Genomic DNA, 9,546 nt, shown 5'->3' with positions numbered 1-9,546 from the left:
AGCGTCCGCCCGGAAAGCGGAAGGTCCGGGGTTCGATCCCCGACCGCGTCATACCAAAAGACGTTAAAAAATGGTACTTGTTGTTACCCTGTCTGGCGCTCGGCATTAAAGGGCTCAAACAAGAACTGGTCGGCTAGGAGTCAGTATACTGTGTCTGAGTGGGGTATTCATGTTAAATTGCGGCATGGTATCTCAGTGAGCTAGCACTATAAATCGGCACTAGTACAAGCAGCCACACAAACACATACACGTACATGCACGTCGCTATATAAGTGCAATAATCTTGGACGCGACGTTAAACCCAATTTCACCTCACCTCACCTTGAAATAATAAACACTTTGTTGGTTCCTTTCTTCCCTGCTATTTTCACTATTTTCTGTTGTTCAAGGCTGATTGTTGTGTGTTGACAGCCGTGCTAAATCTACACCTTATTATAGAAGTCAATAGCGCTTTCACTTACTGTGTCAACATTATTGTATCCAAACTGATAGTAATTCTTTATATATTTTATCCACTTTTGGATACAACTTTATGTTTAAGAAAAAAGTATCGTACCGTTATGGGTGGGCAAGTCATCAAAGGCGCCAAACAATGCTGTCCAGTGAGTAGTGTTCCTCAGGCCAGAGACCATAAAATAGATATCCCTATTTTATGATCTCTGCTCGGTCATTATAGGAAATATAATTGTCAATGCTAGAGAATAGTCCAACGAAACAGGTTCCATTGGGCTTAAAAGGCAACATAATAGTTAAAATTATATGCATGGAGCACTGAGACCCATGATCTTCCGTAAAAATCCTGGTTTGCCCATATTGTTTCTTTGTTTGTCAGCCACATCATTCTTGGCTTCAACAAAGTGGTACACATCTTACACCTGCATCACTTTCCTGGCTTTCAGCGACGTATTACAATAGGATCAAGGACTATTTGCTTTAAGGGTAATGCTATTTTTCAGGGCATTATCATTTGCAGAAGCCCGAGGACTTCCATTAACTGCCCGACGAAGAAGGGCAGTTGAAAAGACCGAGGGCTTCTGTAAATGATAATGCCCCGAAAAATAGTGTTACGGTTATTATAGCTAAAATGGATAGAATTTGTTATCAAATAAAAATAAACAAGATCTGTTTTGAACCTTTACTGCAATCAACACACGATCGTCACTGACCCACTTATACAAATATGGAAACTTCATAACTAACAAACCAGGTGACATCACCATTGAACATCAATATGTCAGCCAACAACGGACAGGATAATGGCCCGTCGTCATGCAATATGAGGACATTATCAAGTTACAGTGGCAACATGCGGGCAGTTAAATTACAATTCTATCCATTTCAGGTATAAAACATGATAGAGATAAAATATGTTGTTTGAGTGCTCATAACACAGAAGTCCGATACACGAAACAATGTTTCTAGCCGACCTTCTTAAGATTTACAAGCCAGAAATAACAGTGTTGTAAACTAACACCAGGCTGCTGGCTCGGGTTCACTTGTTAATGACGGGAATCCAAATGGGAGGGAGAACTCCAGGCTTGGTAGTGGGGTCTCCCCCAATATGTTGTCACCATTCAGTCCAGTTTCAGGTTATGTTGCATCCCTGGATAAACATCAAGTGCCACTAAGTTGCTTGACAACAACACCCACACACTGCATGGAAACAAGTTCTTCTCATTAGGAACCAACTTCATAGCCAGTGTGTGCTTAGGGGGCGCTTGGGTAGCCTAGTGGTTAAAGTGTTCACTCGTCATGCCGAAGACCTGGGTTTGATTCCCCAAATAGTACAATGTGTGGAGCCCATTTCTGGTGTGATATTGCTGGAATATTGCTAAAGCATAAAACAGTACTCACTCAGTGTGTGCTGACAAAATATATCAGTACAAGCAAGGTATTCTAAGCAGTTGCTCCATGTTAAGGACTCAAGTTTTCACTGTTTCTGACAGACATTTCCTTTTTTCTTTAGTAATGTGTTAAGTTATGCAGACTAAAGTTTTCTGAATGGATAACTACATCTCTTCAAGCAAAGTGTTTTTGTCTAACAAAAAAATGCTCATTTTGACAGAAGAGCATGGTAACTACCATTGTCTTCTCTTTCAAGTCTTAACAATTACTTATGTATGGCCTACATTTTACCCTTCAACTGATGTGAAATGTATAGATTCTGCATCCACATTTTTCCATCTGCTTGATACAACCTGTCCCAGAATATGCCCATGGCCTGTCACTCATGCTGTCACATCCAGTTACTCTGAGGCACAGCGAGCACCTTGTGTTATGACCTTCCAACATGGATCAGTGGGTCCAGGGCCCACTTGCACAAAGCGATCTTAGTGCTAAGATGATCGTAACTCCCATACTTTAACATAGGCTTACAATAGTCGTAGCGCTAAGATCGCTTTAAAGAAATATTTCTTTTTGTGGTCATTTCCCATGACAGTGCATCTATGTGATCTTTAGCTACAAGTCAAGACCAAAGTCGTTTATAGGGAGCAGCACAGATATATGGTGACAGCAGCTGTGCCTTGTTGCTTTGGCTGGCAAGGTCGGAATCAACGGGGTTTGCAAATTAGAACGTGTGTTAACTATTTGTTTTGGTCCAAACCTAGTTCTGCACCATGACCATGGAATATATTTATTTTATGAAAAAAGAAAATCTAGAAATGCATACAAAAGCAAGTCTAGCCAGCTCAAGCTAGCTCTATTCCACAGCATAGGGATTTTTTTATTTTTTAGAGTCAAGAAGGATATTGTGTAATATAAGATTTCAGAGACTAAATATTAGTCTAGTACAAACCCTCGGATTGCTCGTAGCAACTGATGGTGTTAGCCTTGTTGATGTAATTATTTTTCCCCATGACTCGTCTGTTACTAAAATGGTCCTGTTCTTGATATTTCTTTTTAAAAGGACTCTTGGGAAACAAAATTCTTCGCAAATCATTTTTGCAACAGATTCCGACTTTTTGCGCACACCATGCCATTCACACTGTGAGCTTTACAGGGGAACCGAGCCATCCCTTGGTCCGTCCTTTCATAATACTAATATGCCATTTACATTGCGCATATTTCATCGCCACTCCGGGGTCATGCTCAAAGCGCTATTATTACCCCGGTCACTGGGTTAGTGTGCACTCAAGAATCATTCTCAGCTCCCTAGGGAGTATACAACCCAAGCTGCCTGTTAGGCGCTAGAAGGTTAACAACCACTTTACCATCTCATCCTCCCGGGTACCCATTCACTGTTGGGTGAATAGAGGTACATTTTGAACAAAGTCACTTGCCCAAGGAGACGCCACATGTTTTACATGTGCTTCAGTGTGGGGCATACCCGTGAAAATTCCGGGGTAGAATAGGTCTTCAGCAACCCATGCTTGCCGTAACTATGCTTGTCGTAAAAGGCGACTAACGGGGTCGGGTGGTCAGGCTCGCTGACTTGTTTGATGCATGTCATCAATCCCCATTGCGTGGATTGATGCTCATGCTATTAATCACTGGATTGTCTGGTCCAGGCTCGATTATTTACAGACCGCCGTCATATAGGTGGAATATTGCTGAGTGCGTCGTTAAACAACAAAGCAACCAACCAATCAGTTAGGGGCAGGATTGAAGCCCTAGAAGCTCTCAGAAGCCAAGCTGCCGAAACGCCCATACAGTGACCGACGTTGCTTAACTTCACCTAATTTGTGACCTGTGCGCTGTGCACAGGAACACGTGCCACCACATTCCATGACATTCCATGACAAAACAGATCTGGTACACTAAATAAAAGTTAAGATCCTTCACTACCCAGTCAGTTTAAAAATAATAATTGAGAAACAAGAATATTGTTTTATAACTGGCCTTTTTGCAACAAAAAAAAGTAGAATAAAACTGTGTGTTGTATGATTGCTGTATTTGAAAAAACACTCAAGTTTTACCGTATTTGAAAATTAAATTTGTGATTGAACCTTCAGTTTAAGAAACATATTTCATTAACAGGATCACACTTTATATGCAGAAGCGACATTGTAGGTTAGGCACCCATGTATGTCTCCTATTTTATATCAGTCATACATTGTGAACTTTCCAAACAGGCTGAAAAGTTGATGGATTCATGATAGAGTGTTAATGCATTGTAGCTGACAGGACTCTTGACTCATTCCTGTGACGATCGGGGCAAGAATTGGGCTTTACCAACCCATGCTTGTCGCAAGAGGCGTCTAAAGGGATCTGGTAGTTAGGCTCACTGACTTGGTTGATGCATGTCATCGTATCCCAATTGTGTAGATCAATGATCATGATGTCAATCACTTGATTGTCTGGTCAAGACTCGATTATTTACAGACCGCCGTCATGTAGCTTGAATATTGCTGAGTGAAGCAATGACAAGACAATGATAGGTCTGTTTACACTTGTTTCCCGTTTCTGGCAAAAGGCACAGGTTGGGTGAGGGCTGTATGGGGGCCACAAGGTCTACGCTATTTACGAAATAAGCAAATTAAGGAGAAATTCTTACCAGATGTGTTCATTGCAATGAGAACTAGACTTTTATCATGTCAACATTTTTGTTTTTGACTTCTCACAACAAAAAATCAAAATGTATGAGTTAGGTTAAAATGTGTCGAAAAGGATGATACGGGAGGTTTTCATGTCTTGCCCTGAGCTAATTATTTTGCATGTAGGTAAGGACAACAACACAGACATATGGTAAACCATTCAACTTGGCTGACAGTGGTATTTCATGGTGTTTCTCTTTAGTCTTAAGTCTTTTTCGCTCATTTCCATTGTTATGTACCCAGTCGTCTAAGGCGCCGCGATTCGCTGTGCAGAGTTGCGTCCCCTGGGCACGCGAGAAACCTATGATTGTGGGTTGGAATCCCGATTCGCCCCGATTATGATTCTAGGTTTGTCAGCACCATACCCGTGCTCGTGGGTTTCACCGAAGTGGTAAACGTCTGAGACCTGCATCACTTCGGGCTTTCCTCCAACATTAAGCTGACACGCAATGATATAACTGGAGTAATGTTAAAAGCGGCGTTAAACCCAACTCAGAGTCACTCACACTCACCCCATTGTTAGGTACTTGGTCAAACCAGCAGTCCAAACCTTTCAGGTGCAAGAAAGAAAATGCCTCGCTTTGGACGGATCATACAGAAACCAGAATAGATGAATATTGTAATTGCCCTTTGGGATTCCCGGATGTGTTCTCTATCCGCACCTGCAGCTGTCTTGCAGCTGTCTTGCAGATGCACATGTCAACTACGCTGAAATCGACCAGTACGTGCAAACTGCAAGCATGCAACTTTGGCGAGGAGAGTGCGTCAGATGAGAGTTTTGATGAAAATCAATCTCATTAAAATTAGATCTAAGTACTCGCTATCACTAAACAAAGATCTGAGGACATCCCATTAGGAGTCACGTTAGAATGACCTTTCATCCGACCAATCAGAGCGTTGCTTACCAGATCATGAAAGTGACAGTCGGAATGTGATTTCTAATCATGCAACCTCGAAAGCTTTGACGCGGGGTATTCAGAACGATGAAAATATTAATGATGAAAACGATTATCACTTGTTAAGATTGAGTAAGTTGGGTTTAACGCTACGTTAAACAGTATTCCAGTAATGTCACGGCGCGACGGCTTGTGGTGGGGAAATCCCGAAGTGAAGCAGGTCTCCTACGTTTACTATTTGGTTAAACAAAAGAGCACGGCCCGGTATGGTACTCACAATCCTCGAAACAAAATCGGGACGAATCGTTGATTCATCTGACTATCGTAGGTTTCAGACTATCGTGACTGACATTGCGAATAGCGGCGCCTTTGAAGACTATGCCAAAAAATTAAAAATGAGTTCAAAATGCGTTATGCCAATTGCACAGTTTACCACAGTAACACAGTATTTCGCTTATATAATGACATATCGTGAACTATGCTGGTGTGTTGACACAGTTTCGAAGGGAACCCTGCGCTGTACGGATAATCTTAGAATAAACGTCAGGTTAATTCGACGCAATGAATCGAACGAAGAGAAATGGGGGTGAGACATATATATAGAGTGTTCATGTCATACGATGTTTACGACATGGGTGTCTAAATTCCGGTGTTTCCCGAACGACGGCGAGGGAATTACCGGTATTTAGGCACGAGTGTATTTATTACCGAAGATGTCCACATACAGAGACGGAATCAGTGTCCACCTACAAATACAACAAGTCAAAAGACACTCGGATGAGATTCTCTATTTATTAAATGACGTCAACATTCTTCAGATATGACGTCGTTTCTAGTGTGACGTCATTCCGACCTCACGTCACAATAAGATTCGAATGACGTCAACAATGCCGTCCGGATGACGGAAACAATACACTGTTGTCTCAGAGGTTATATGACCCTAGAGCGCATATGATTTTTATGAACCTCGACACGTTTGCTCTCGTAGGTAATAAGAAACAATATTGGGAAAACAATTGGTGTGCAAAACAACGCCAGCCCCGATAAACGCCGGGTCGGAGACCTTCCGAAATAAACGACGTACACACCACATTATTTCATGGTAATGTATTTGGTTTGGAAATCCAGTACACGTTTCAAACACTAGTTCATTAAAGTTGCCCGGTCTGAGAATATAAGGGGGTTGCTTAACTAATTTCCATGTGTATATATTCTGTACCATGTTCATTATTCAGCCTTGCTTGACAACGGTATAAGGATCTTTACAGAAACGTCGCCAATTCTGTAAAAGAAAGAAGTTGTTATCCATATATTGCGTGTACTGCGATATGTTGAGTTGTACAACATTCCGGGAACGTTAATCACCCACTATTTCCTCAATAGTTACTGAAGCGCACGTACATTTTTTTACCAGCGGTGGCTGCGAAGAAAGTGTCTCCCTGGTGTGTTTGTGGCAAATATCTTATATATATAATGCTGGAATTCAAGCCGTCTTTCAAATTATGATTGATATATTTAATAAATAGAATCCATGTATGCAACACATTCCGCGTTAAACCACAAGGTAAAAATACACTTTGAACAAATTGATAATGCATGTATTTCCGATTCAATCTACCCATAAGTCCACCATTCTCATTAAAATCAAATCTTAGATCTCGCTATGGCTGATTTTAATGAGATTGCGTATATCATGGCTAAAGTTAGTCTTCCATATAGAGTTACACATATGTTTAATGGTTGTATGAAATTAATTTTATTTTATATTTGGGGACTTCGTAATTGTACACTGCATTACACTACACTTAAAATATGTGACTAGTACGAGCTTTAAGGTATCAAACTTTCTGCTTGATCACTCAAAACCTATTATTTGCACTTGGAGAATTATTCAAGCAGTCCAAATGATTTATGACAGTGTGAAACAACTCGTACGCATGCCTCGATCTTGATCTAGCTACGAGATAAATCGCAAAGAACAATTAACAACACAGCGTGGTTTATTTCACGATAAAATATTGTTCTATCATGACGTCATTTCTGGAAATTCGAACCTGCGCTCGCAATTTGATAACGCCGTATATTGGACGACGTTATTTTTTAGAGGGGGGGGGCAACGTAGCTGGGCAACGCAGATAAAGGCAAAAAAAACCCGGGAAAGATGTGACAATCGGTATTGGGAGAATAGGTACAGATAATCGATCGGCGTGTTGATTGTGAGATTATGCGGGAAATACCCCCCTGTGCATGAAATAAATATTTTTAAAGCTTTTACATTTTATCATCATCCTTTAAGAGGCTATACATAATGTTGATATCTCATATAGGAAACAAACGACTCATGCTCGTTGTTTATTTCTTTAAAAAAACCCGAACATGCCCTACAGGTCATACCTCAGCAGATTAAAAATAAACCCCTGTACATTGAATGCCACTGAAGTGTAGGTTTCACTTGACAACACAAAAGCTCACGTCAGGTTTCTGATCTGAACTGTCAGAGTTCCGTATTTAAGTGGGCCTGTGTAGGACTCGTTCAAGTAATTACCGTAATGCAAATTCATGTTTAAAATGTATCTTAAATATGGTTTTACGCCACTTTTAGCAATATTCTAGCTAGGGCTGGGGCGAGTCCACATTTACTACCCGGGTACCCACCCCTCTATTATCCGACCCGACGCGGGTACCCACTGTAGGTCTCAAGAGATGTCTCAAAATGTCCGATTGGGATTTTTTTTTTTACCATAGCGCCCTGGCAAAACGTAATAAGATACATGATTTTAACAATCTGGTCATGCATACACTGAAGTTGACTTAAGTTATATCTTTATTCAACCATATGAAAAGTCAGAAAGAATGGGTGCATAGTCAGAATGAAATGCGAACATTAGTGACTTGTAGTGTAATCATAGAGTTTTAGATCATTTTTGTCATTAAACAATATATCACGTGACTAACCACGGGTTCTGGGGTGGTACCATAAACTGGCTTCACACACTGTAAGGAATCGAAACCGGGTGTTCGGCATGACAAGCGAACACTTTCACCAGTAGGCCACCCTACCGCCCACATATGACGTATATCGCCGAGGGTCATGGCCACTGTCCCATGGAAAAAAACCCAAAGACACTCAATTTCTGAGCAGTATGCTCTTTGTGCTTCCATTTCTTTAATTCACTCACTCTTTGTATTTTGTCACAAATAGCAGAGGTGCACACTGACACTTTAAAAAAAATAAAAATAATAATGTAAGACATTTATATAACTGGTTATGTGAAAAAAGCATTCATCTAGCACCCGTATGGTAACTTACAAACTTCACCCTTCCTTAACCAAACAGCTGTGCCCGGGCTTGACAATTAACAAAGAATTATATACTACTCAAAAGAAGTTAAGGATCACCTGATTCTTTCATATTACTATAGTTAATCTCTCATGTCATGACAGATTAACTTTACCATTATGAAAGAATCGGGTGATCCTTAACTTCTTTAGAGTAGTATACATGAAACAACATATCCTTTTGAAATCAAAATTAAAATCAGTTAATTAAAATCAACAATAAGAATAATACAGGACATGATAGATATGGGGAAAATTTCCCGTAATGGCAAATTAATATAATGTAGATATGGGTATAAAAATGTAGAATTTTACAGGATTAAACACACACGGGTAATTTCTATTTTACCACGAAGGATATATTGTGTTCCTCGATGGAGCATATAAATTACATTTGAATACAATAGCAATTTAGAATTAATTGTCTCATGAAACTAATTGTCTCATGAAACACATGTATAGACATAATATCCCTCTCGCTGTGATCATGAATAGTTTCTGTAACGCCCCCAGCAAGTCTATATTCTTTATTACCCGCGGAGGGAGTATTTCTTGTTGTACGGCGTCCGAATGCGACATATCACTGGTGTACCGCTCTTCGGGCACATGAGCCTATTATATGGAACTCAGACGATTTATTTCAAATATCGAAACATAGAAAGAGCTTCCATTGAATTGAAAGCGCTCGTTTCAACGATATTCTATCAGTAAGCACTCGGAACCATAGATCCCTCAATCAGGCAAGTGCACGCGAGACCTTGACCTTTATGAAACAC

This window comes from Haliotis cracherodii, unplaced genomic scaffold (assembly GCF_022045235.1).
Source record: "Haliotis cracherodii isolate W230 unplaced genomic scaffold, xgHalCrac1.p SCAF_8, whole genome shotgun sequence".
In the NCBI taxonomy this organism is placed as follows: domain Eukaryota; kingdom Metazoa; phylum Mollusca; class Gastropoda; order Lepetellida; family Haliotidae; genus Haliotis; species Haliotis cracherodii.
This window is presented reverse-complemented; position numbering follows the sequence as displayed.